Source organism: Ovis aries, chromosome 1 (assembly GCF_016772045.2).
Source record: "Ovis aries strain OAR_USU_Benz2616 breed Rambouillet chromosome 1, ARS-UI_Ramb_v3.0, whole genome shotgun sequence".
Taxonomy (NCBI): Eukaryota; Metazoa; Chordata; class Mammalia; order Artiodactyla; family Bovidae; genus Ovis; species Ovis aries.
Window position 1 is genome coordinate 88,980,007 of NC_056054.1, and position 10,868 is coordinate 88,990,874.

Genomic DNA, 10,868 nt, shown 5'->3' on the forward strand with positions numbered 1-10,868 from the left:
GAGGAGACAGAGGCGACCTGGTGGAAAAAAAGGAGAGTCCAAAGGAGGAGAGAGCAGTCAAGCTAGTAATCTCGCCCTCAAGTAAAAATGGGTACTGAAGATTTGGTTTTTGAAGGTACAAAATTGATAACAAATATCAAAAAGCAAAGATTAAAAATCTAGAGTAAAGGTTGGATTTTCAAAAATACAATATTAAAGAAAAGAAGAAGAAGAAAGACAAAGTCACAAGAATTATTTTTAAAATATATATATATATGAAGTGTGCTTTAAAAATAGGGTCTTTTTTGAAAGGTAATAGTAAGTTATAAAAATGAAAATTAAAGGAGTAATAGAGGACTTAAAATTTTTAAAAAGTTAAAAAAAAAAGAAGAATGATCGTAAAAATAGTAAAGATATATCTAGGACTTTCTCTGGTGTTGTGGGCAGTGTGGGGTCAGTTCATTTTCAGATAGTTCCTTGGTCCGGCTTATATTTCTCAAGATCTATAGGCCCCTTCCTATGTAGTCAGTACTAATGACAGGGTTTTAATCTATTGCACCTGTCACTTCCAAGGCGGTTCCCTCTGTTTTAGCTGCTTCTGTTTGCTGGTCTCTTCAGTGTCTGATTTCCACCCTGACACAAGGGGGGCGGTGGTGGACACTTTTTTTAGGCTCACTTGTTCAGTCACACTGTGGGGAGGGAAAGACGCTGCAAACAAATATCACTGGCGTGTGCTCGCAGTGTCTCAGCATACTGGGCCTGCCCCTGCTCACAGCGCACACAGCTCAGGCTCTAGGTTGCTCCGCCGAGAACCGACCAAGGCCAGCCCTGGGCTACATGCACCTCCCAGGCCGCTCATGCTCAGGCACTCGGGTAGTCCTCAGAGGCACAAACTCAGTTGGGCCTGAGTTTTGTGCCCTTCCCAGATCCGAGTAGCTCAGGTGTTTGGCGAGTGCGGTTGCTGTGACTTATCGCCGCTCCCGTCCCTGCTGCTTGGTTTTCTGGGTGTACAACTGGCGCACCTTCTCAGGCAGATGATGACTGTCCAGAACCCCAAGAAGTCTTAGTTAGCAAAGAAGCCTGCTTGCAGTGTGGTAGGTAATGTCTCTCTGGGGCTGTGATTGCCCCCTTCCGGCCCTTCCAGCTCTGGCTGCCTGTCACCGGAGGGGGATGGTCTGCAGCCGGCTAATTCTGTTCTGTCCTTTGTTCTGTGCGTGGTCCTGGTGGTGTCTTATATTAGAGCTTTTTGCATGGTAGCTACCCCACAGTCTGGTTTGCTAGCCCAAGTTAGTTCACTCTGGTTATCTTTGGGGCATTTGGGCCCAATCTTTAAAAAGCAATGCAGCCCAAGTCTCCCTGCCCAGGCCCCACTTGCTAGCGGCGGATGCAGGCGTCTGCGCTGCTTTTCCGCTGGGGGAGTTACCGTTGGGCTCATAATCTGTGGGTTTTAATTATTTATTTATTTTTACTCCCTGTTATGTTGCCCTCTGTGCTTCCAAGGCTCGAAACAGACTCGGCAGTGAGAGTGTTTCCTGGTGTTTGGAAACTTCTCTCTTTTAAGACTCCCTTCCCGGGACGGAGTTCCCTCCCTACCTCTTTTGTCTCTTTTTTTGTCTTTTATGTTTTTTCCTACCTCTTTTCAAAGACAACGAGCTGCTTTTCTGGGTGCCTGATGTCCTCTGCTGGCATTCAGAAGTTTTTTTGTGGCATTTACTCAGTGTTTAAATGTTCTTTTGATGAATTTGTGGGGGAGAAAGTGGTCTCCCTGTCCTATTCCTCCGCCATCTTAGGACCGCCCTCCACCACTGTTTCTTAATTGACTTCTCTGAACCAGTTTTGTGAAGGCTGTATTCTTCATCATGAGCAGCCACTGCAATTTCTGATCCGTTAATTTAGTAGACAGTTAATTATTGCACAGAAATTTTCTTGAACACCTGGAACACCAGCACCAAAAGTACTCCTTGTCTTTGCACAGAGATTCTGTGTGCTTATTGGGGCATGCCTTCAATATTCAGTAAGGCAATTAACAACTGTGCCTTGGCCTTCACTTCCTGCTTGTTCAGACCAACTAGAGGTCAGACCTCAAGAACTTCTTTGGTCTTTCTTGAGCATGAGAACAGCTTTGTAGATTTACAGAATTGTGTTAGAACTTTTCAAAGCCCTTATTCTCTAAATGCATCTCATTCCCTATCCTTTCCTTTCCAGGTATTTGATTAATCTACTGTTTGCCCAACTGTTATCCCTTGCCTTAGTAGCAAAGGCTAAAATGTTTGCCTCCGTATTCAATGAATGATCCCAGGCAGTGGCTTCAAGGCTGAGCAAGTTCTGCATTAAGTGAGATAAAACACGCCTTTTGAGCTGGTCTTCACCAGACAGACAAACCAAAGGCAAATGTTTCCAAATGATATTTATTCTACTCCTTCCAGTATTGCTACTATAATTTGTTGTTGTTTAGTCACTCAGTCGTGTCCAGCTCTTTTGTGACTCCATGGACTATAGTCCTCTAGGCTCTTCTGTCCATGGGATTTCCCAGGCAAGAATGTTGGAGTGGGTTGCCATTTCCTTCTCCAGGAGATCTTCATGACCCAGGGATGGATACTGGGTCTCCTGCATTGGCAGGTGGATTCTTTACCACTGTGCCACAATGGTAAAAAATCCACCTACCAATGAAGGAGACACAAGAGATGTGGGTTGGATCCTTGGCTCAGGAAGACCCTTTGGAATAGGAAATGGCAACCCACTCCAGTGTTCTTGCCTGGAAAGTTCCATGGACAAAGGAGCCTGGGGGGCTACCATCTGTGGTATCCCAAAGAGCCAGACATGACTGAGCATACACACAGAGTACTCCATCTGGTGTTACCACCAGAATGCAGGTTGCTATTTTCAAGGCCACCACTGAGATGGGGACCTGCAGATGGGACTAACGCAAGTTAAAATGCCACAAAATTAGTTGTTCTTCCCAAAAATCCAGCTTTTTTTTCTGGACATATGCTCCTTGAATTCCTGCATGCATCTGTTTTCCAGAGTTCTGAAAAATGTTTATTCTGACAGTTTGGGGCAGATTTTTAGTTGCTTTTATGGAGGGGTGGACTTTTGAAGTATCCCACTTCACCCTTGTCACTACGATCAAAACTCATCCCTTTTTATTCATCCCCTAATCCAGGAAATCACTGAAACCAGTCTACTCTTCCTTTAAAACTCCTTTTTTATCTGTTTTTCCCAGTCAGCACCACCACCAGACAGGCACTGAAAGGTAGTTTATCATAGTAACTAAAATCAGATTCTGGAATCACATGTTGGTATTTGAATCTCAGCTCTACCACTTTGTACATATATGATATGGAGTAAGTTAATTAAAACTTTCTATGCCTTAGTACTTCCCTGGTGGTCCAGTGGTTAAGAATCCATATTGCAATGCAAAGGACATGGGTTTGACCCCTGGTTGGGGAATTAAGATCCCATATGCCACAGAACCTAAAGGAAATCAGTCCTGAGTATTCATCGTGAGGACTGATGCTGAAGCTGAAACTCCAATACGGTGGCCACCTGATGCAAAGAACTGACTCATTGGAAAAGACCCTGATGCTGGGAAAGATTGAAGACAGGAGGAGAAAGGGATGACACAGGATGAGATGGTTAGATGGCATCACTGACTCAATGGACGTGAGTTTGAGCAAGCTCCGGGAGTTGGTGATGGACAGGGAGTCCTGGCGTGCTATAGTCCATGAGGTCACAAAGAGTCAGACACGACTGAGCAACTGAACTGAATGCCACAGAGCAACTACTGAGCCCTCAAGATCTGGAGCCCTTGCACCACAACAAAAGATCCCACGTGATACAATGAAGATCTTGCATGCCACAATTAAGACCTGATGCAGCCAAATAAAATTAATTAATTTAAAAATTCTATAGTGTTAAAAAACTTTCTATGCTTCAACTCTACCCTCTGTAAAATGGGGTACCTATTGTTATGAGGATTAAATGAGTTAACACTTGTCAAGTGATTAGTGTTGGGTCTAGCAAATGATAAACATTAAAAAGTTGTGAACACACTACATGCATTCAGCAAATACTTATTGATGGGCTGGTATCTACTTGTCTCTAAGACTGTTACAGTGAATGAGACTGATAACAGATGTCTCAGCCTGGGTTGCTATAACAAACTACCATAGATTGGGTGACTTAAATAATAACCATTTATTTCTCACAATTATGGAGGCTGGGAAGCCCAAGATCAAGGTGTTAGCAGATACAGTGTCTGTGGTGGGCCCTCTGGTTGGTTTTCAGACGGCTTCCTTCTTGCTGTGTCCTCACATGGCACACAGAGAGGGAGATCATCTTTCTGGTGTCTTTTCTTATGAGGGCTCTAGTCCATGCATGATTATGACCTAATTACCTCCCAAAGGCCCCACCTCCCAGGTACCATCACACAGGGCACTAGAACTACAAAATACGAATTTGGTGGGGACAGAGACATTCAGTCTACAGCAACAGGTAAAATCCCTGGTCTCACAGAGCTTACATACAATGTTGCAAATACTTCATGGTCATATTGCTATTTTTCAGATTCCTTCTGTTGGGATACAATTTTTCATGGGTTTCTCATGTTGCTTCCATCTTGCAAGCAGAAGCACAGATGGCCTTACTTTTAGACTGTCTCTCTTTAGCACAGAGAGCAGGTTTGTTCGTTGTCCAATATAATAAAAATTATGTCTCTCTCCAGGAAGAAATCAGGCAGGTCTTCTTGTAGCCCATTATAAAAGATTTGGGTTCATTAGGCCTGAGGTTCCTCAGCTGTGGTACAAAACCCTTGGCATATACAGCATAAGTCTATCAATATATCACTTCTGTGGAACTCTGGGAACAAGGAGAAAGAATGTGAAACTGAAACTCATGCTCCTTACTGTGCCACAAATAATTTAATCCTTTGTCTCTAACTCGGGAGCCTTGTGTCTTCTGCCCGCATCCACGCAGCAGGCTAACTTTTTTGGCTTACAGGTAGAGTGAAATGTCAGACCCACATGTTTTTTTATAACTCCCATCTAGTATGCTATTATCAGGGTGTTCTCCTTAAACCTAAGTTCTATGTCTTATATCCCATTTTTTTTAAAAATCTAACTTTCAGGCTCCTTATACCTGTCTAACTGAATTGCTCATTTCTTCTGCTTCATGAGCCTGGGTGTTCGAACATATATTCTTATGTCTCAGTTTCATCATTTTAAAAATGAGAATGATGATAATAATAACACCTACCTCCCATACCTGTTTTAGGAATTAAAATAATACACCATACATCAAAGGTAATAAGAACATAGTAAAGCACACCAAAGATCAAGTTAAAAACCCAGAATTCAGAGCTATGAGAACCTATAAATGAGGATTTTCATATCTGAAAAGCCTTTCTACTAGAAGTATCTCATAACCACCAGATAAAATGTAAACATCTGCTTAGAAAGAAAATTTTAAAAATATTCAAAAGTCAAAGATGAAACCATAGGAGGGTGAGTGCTAAAGCTGGGGGGCTGTTCTAGAGTGTTTGCTGATTCATGATAATCTAGAGCATTTGTTTTAAAGGCCACTTGGAGGCAGCACAGTAAGTCTCAAGTCCACACAATTTCTAGAGTAACAGAAGAGACCCAAACATTATCCAAGAGTTGAAAAGGACTATCTGTATGCAAAGTAAATAATTATGAGAAACACACACATACCAGTCAAAGGAATACAGTTTAATGTGTGTGTGTGTGTGTGTGTGTGTGTGTGTGTGTGTGTAAACTTGTGGCATTTGGTATAAGGTCTAAAGCCAACTTTGCAAAGTTTTAAGCACGTGTGAAATCTCAAATAAGATTGGGGCCTGAATTCAGATTTTCTTCATGTTCCAAAAAAAAAAAAAAAAACAAATAAAAAATTTAGTTCAAAGTGGTAGTAGTACCCTAGCTTCTAGTAAAAGCAGACACAAGTTCTCTCCACTCAGTTCTCTCAGAGTTCCCACAAAGCTCCAAAGGATATTAGCTCACAATGAAAAAATCACAAAATAGAGGAGTACACAAAATTCTGTGCATGAGAGATAGCAGGAGTATGCAGGGGAAAAAATCACCAATCAGAATTTTAAGTATGAATATTAATGGTTACAGAATATTTAATAAGTATGTATAATATGTTTTTAAAGTATGAGAATTAATTGAAAATATGAGCAAAGAATAGGAGACTGTCAAAAATGACAAGACATATTTGGGAAAGAACTAAATAGAATTTATAGAAATTTAAAAAAATAAAATAATTGAATTTAAAACTCGGTGGACAGATTTAACCTAAAGAATTATTAAAATTGAAAAACTAAGTGGAAGAAGTTAAACAGAATTAGTATTACAAAAATAAAGGAAATTGAGATTAAGTAATAAGAAACATGGAAGATGAAGTGAACCTGTGTCTATGTAGCTTTCCAGAGGAGGGACTAGAAATGAAAAATGGAGATGCAATATTTAAAGAGACAATGGTCTTCTCAACAAACAGTGTTGGGAAAACTGGATATTCATTTGCAAAAAAAGAAGTTTTATACTATATATCAAAATTAACTTAAAATGGATACAAATCTAAATGGAAGCACTAGAAGTATAAAACTTTTAGAAGAAAACATAGAGCAAATTTTCAGTCATTGGATTGGGCAATGATTTCTTAGGTATGACAGCAAAAATGCAGGTAACAGAAAACTCCCTAGCAGTCCAGTGGTTAGGACTCCAGGGTTAGTCTTCCATTGCAGGGACACAGGTTTGATCTCTGGTTGGGGAACAAAGATCCCACAAGGTCTGGCCGAAAAAAAAAAAAAGACATAGGTAACAAAAGAAAAAAAATTGGACTATATCAGAACTTTAAATTTTTGAGTATCAAAAGATACTATTAACAAAGTAAAAAGGCAACTCATAGAATGGGAGAAAATATTTGCAAATCATATATCTAATGAGGAACTAATATCTAGACTAGATAAGGAACTCTTAACAATTCAACAACACCGAAAAAAAAAAAAAATGGGCAAAGGGCTTGAACAGACATTTCTCCAAAGAAAATACACAAATGATCAATAAGCACATGGGAAGATGCTCAACATCATTAATCATTAAGGAAATGCAAAACAAAACCACAATAAGAAACCACTTCACACCCATTAGGATGACTATTATCAAAAAAGAAAACAAAAACGGAACCAAATCAGGTGGAAAATAACAAGTATAGATGATGATGGGGAGAAATTGGAAACTTTGTACACTGCTCAGAGAAACGTAATATGGTACAGTCACTGTGGAAAATAGTATGGTGGTTCCAAAAGATTAAAAATGGAATTATTATGTGATACTTCTGGTTATACAGCCAAAAGAATTGAAAGCAGGGACTCAGATATTGGTATACCCATAGCAGCATTCTTCATAATAGCCCAAAGATGGAAATACAGTCTAACCTGGATGAATGAATGAATAAACAGAATGTGGTAGATTCATACAATGAAATGAAATACAATAAAATCAGTCTTAGAAAGGAAAGACACACACTATAATACTAATGAACACAGAGGAAATTATCTTGAGTGAACTAACACAGTTATGAAAGGAAAAATACTGTTTGATTCCAGTTGCATAAGATACCTAGAATACTGTAGTCAAATTCACAGACACCATTCTGGTGATTGCCACGGGTAGGGCTAAGAGAGAGTTGGTGTTTAATGAGTACAGCATTAAAGTTTAGAAGATGAAAAAATGTTCCAGAGACAGATGGTGGTAATGGTTGTACAACAATGTGAATGTACTTAATGCTGCTGAATTGTACATTAAAAATGGTTAAAACAGTAAATTTTGTTATGTATAAATTACCACAATTTTTTTTAACTTAAAGAAGAATAATGGCTGATAATTTTCCAGAACCAATAAAAAGACAGAGATGTTAAACTTAAGAAATCACAATTAATCCCTAGTAAAATAAATACATGTCTAGGTACGTTGGAGTGAAACCACAGACTAACAAAGAGACCATGTTAAGACGTGTCAAAGCAAAAAAATATCACCTACAGAGGAATGATATTAAGATTGACAACTGATTTCTCAACCCCACTATGGAAGCCAGAGTAGAGAAGTATAAAATTACCCAAAAACTGAGATGAAAAATAACTCTACCTAAAAATCACTGCAAGGAGATCCAACCTGTCCATTCTGAAGGAGATCAGTCCTGGGATTTCTTTGGAAGGAATGATGCTAAAGCTGAAGCTCCAGTATTTTGGCCACCTCATGCGAAGAGTTGACTCATCGGAAAAGACTCTGATGCTGGGAGGGATTGGGGGCAGGAGGAGAAGCGGACGACAGAGGATGAGATGGCTGGATGGCATCACGGACTCAATGGACGTGAGTCTGAGTGAATTCCGGGAGTTGGTGATGGACAGGGAGGCCTGGCGTGCTGCGATTCATGGGGTCACAAAGAGTCAGACATGACTGAGCTGAACTGAACTGAACTGAACTGAAAAATCACTGCAGATGGTGACTGCAGCCATGAAATTAAAAGATGCTTGCTCCTTGGAAGAAAAGTTATGACAAACCTAGACAGCATATTAAAAAGCAGAGACATCACTTTGCTGACAAGCATCCATACAATCAAAGCTATGTTTTTTCCAGTAGTCATGTACGGCTGTGAGAGTTGGACATAAAGAAGACTGAAGGCCAGAGAACTGATGCTTTTGAACTGCAGTGCTGGAGAAGACTCTTGAGAGTCCCTCAGACTGCAAGGAGGTCAAACCAGTCAATCCTAAAGGAAATCAACCCTGAATATTCATTGGAAGGACTGATGCTGAAGCTGAAGTTCCAATACTTTGGCCACTTGATTCAAAAGAGCCGATTCATTGGAAAAGACCCTGATGCTGGCAAAGACTGAGGGCAGAAGGAGAAGAGGGTAACAGAGGATGAGATGGTTGGATGACATCACCGACTCAAGGGACTATCTCCCAGCAAACTCTGGGAGATAGTTCACGACAAGGCTGCAGTGCTTAGGGTCATAAAGAGTCGGACACAACTTAGTGACTGAACAACAAAAAAAATACTCATTTTTTTAAATTTACAGAAATAAGTGGAAAATATACCCATATAATTTTGTGCAGTATTTTAATTCCATTGGTTATGTGTCTGTCTCCTGCATCAGAATACAAGGTCAAAATCTGTGCCTTGTTTTTGATAGCTAAAACCTACTACGGAGCTCAGTAGTTCAAAAACTGTTTACTGTGTGGATAAATTAAACAAATAGCCAGACAAACAAACATAATGCTAATCATACTTTTGGCGATGTACAATAATATCTACATTTGTATCCATCAAAATTTCTGAATAAGAATCAAGATGCATGGTCTGGAAATGGGGCAGAATGATTTGTAAATAGGAAAATACCTTGAAAATACACTGCCTCCTATGTATATCCATCAACATCTCAGTACTAATATAGCCAATATCCCCTTCTACCCAAACCTACTGCCATATTTCAAGTGAGATTTACCAGTTGTTAACCCAAGGAAATAAATTGCCTTAATATTATTGTTTAAGTCTCTACCTGTGTCAGGAAGCCAGAATGCTTTCAGTTTCTATTGATAGGCTGGAAGATTAAAACCAAAACTGGATTTGAATTATTGTTTGCTTTCTTTCCTTCACTTTCAGTTCTCAATTAAGTATTTTGGGAAAAGCCAGCACTAGTACGTGCCAAGGGCTTTGCTGGCAACTCCTGTTCAGAATATTGACTAGGTTCTTACCACGTACTAGGTATTGGGTTAACAACTTTAGATGCATTATCTCTCTGAATTCTCACAACACTTCACAGTGCATATGATATTATTATAACGTCAATATTGTGGATGAAAAGAATAAGGTTTTAAGAGATTAAGCAACCCACCCAGAGGCCTACAGAACAAGTAAGTAGCAAAGCCAAAATTTAAAGACAGGAGTAAATGTCCTTGGTAAGTCTGAGTCCTCAGCACCAAACATCTATGGTCTATCTGGAGGTAGAAGAAATTCACATATGAAATCAATGGAAAACAGTATCTGGTGAAATGCCAAAGTGCAGTCCATTAAGTCACAAATTATGATGGTTCTCTAAGCCAGACTGATATTTCTCTAAACCCTGAGGGATATTCAAGAGGAAAGGGCTGAGTTTTATAACAAAATAAAAGTTTATAAGAGCCCTGAGTTATAAACAATAAAATTCAGTGATTGAATGTGTCATGCAGGCAGACAAGAGAACTCATGGGAAAATGCCTACAGTGCTAAAAACTTGTATTTCTCTGCTTACAGAGCACTGTCATATATATCATGTGATGTCATCTCACAACAACCCTGTGAAATACAAATTATCTCTATTCACAAGTGAGGACGAAGCATTGATTGAGTGGTTTAACTCACATGACCGAGTCGTGTTTCAAAGTGATCAGTGTGCAGACACAGACAGAGGTCTTTGCCTCTAGCTCATATTTCTGCTCTGTCTCACTGCCACTCAGGACCAGTGTCAGTCTCACTGCTTTTCCCAGCATCTTTCCTACCTTGTCCCTTTCTCTCCCAAGCAACCTGCTGGAGTCCCTGCATCTGTCCAACTGCTGTCCCTTACCAACTGCTGTGGAAGCTTCCAACAGCCACATTCTACCCATCCAACCCTTTTGCCTTTAGAGGATCAGGGGTTCCCTTGTTCTAGGGGCAAAAAACAGGACTTACTCACAAAGAATTTACCTCTTAAAACTCACAATTATCCTTTTTCTCCTGCAGCATCTCTTACACCATAAGCCAAAGAAAATCTGAAACTTGAATAACTTTCAAGCCATTTGGACTTTTTAAAATTTGAAGGGAAGAAATACTGAAATTTCTGGAACTCTGCTTCTGAGT

The 10,868-nt window shown here is 39.9% G+C and overlaps 1 protein-coding gene across 1 annotated transcript in view; it reads right to left on the reverse strand.

Annotated features, from left to right (window-relative positions):
• TMIGD3 (transmembrane and immunoglobulin domain containing 3) overlaps positions 1–10,613 on the reverse strand; it is an 88,286-nt gene extending 77,673 nt beyond the window's left edge. The window contains 1 exon segment of the mRNA NM_001302773.2: positions 10,532–10,613. The gene's annotated coding sequence lies outside the window, so the exon portion shown is untranslated.
• Between the last annotated feature and the right edge of the window lie 255 nt (positions 10,614–10,868).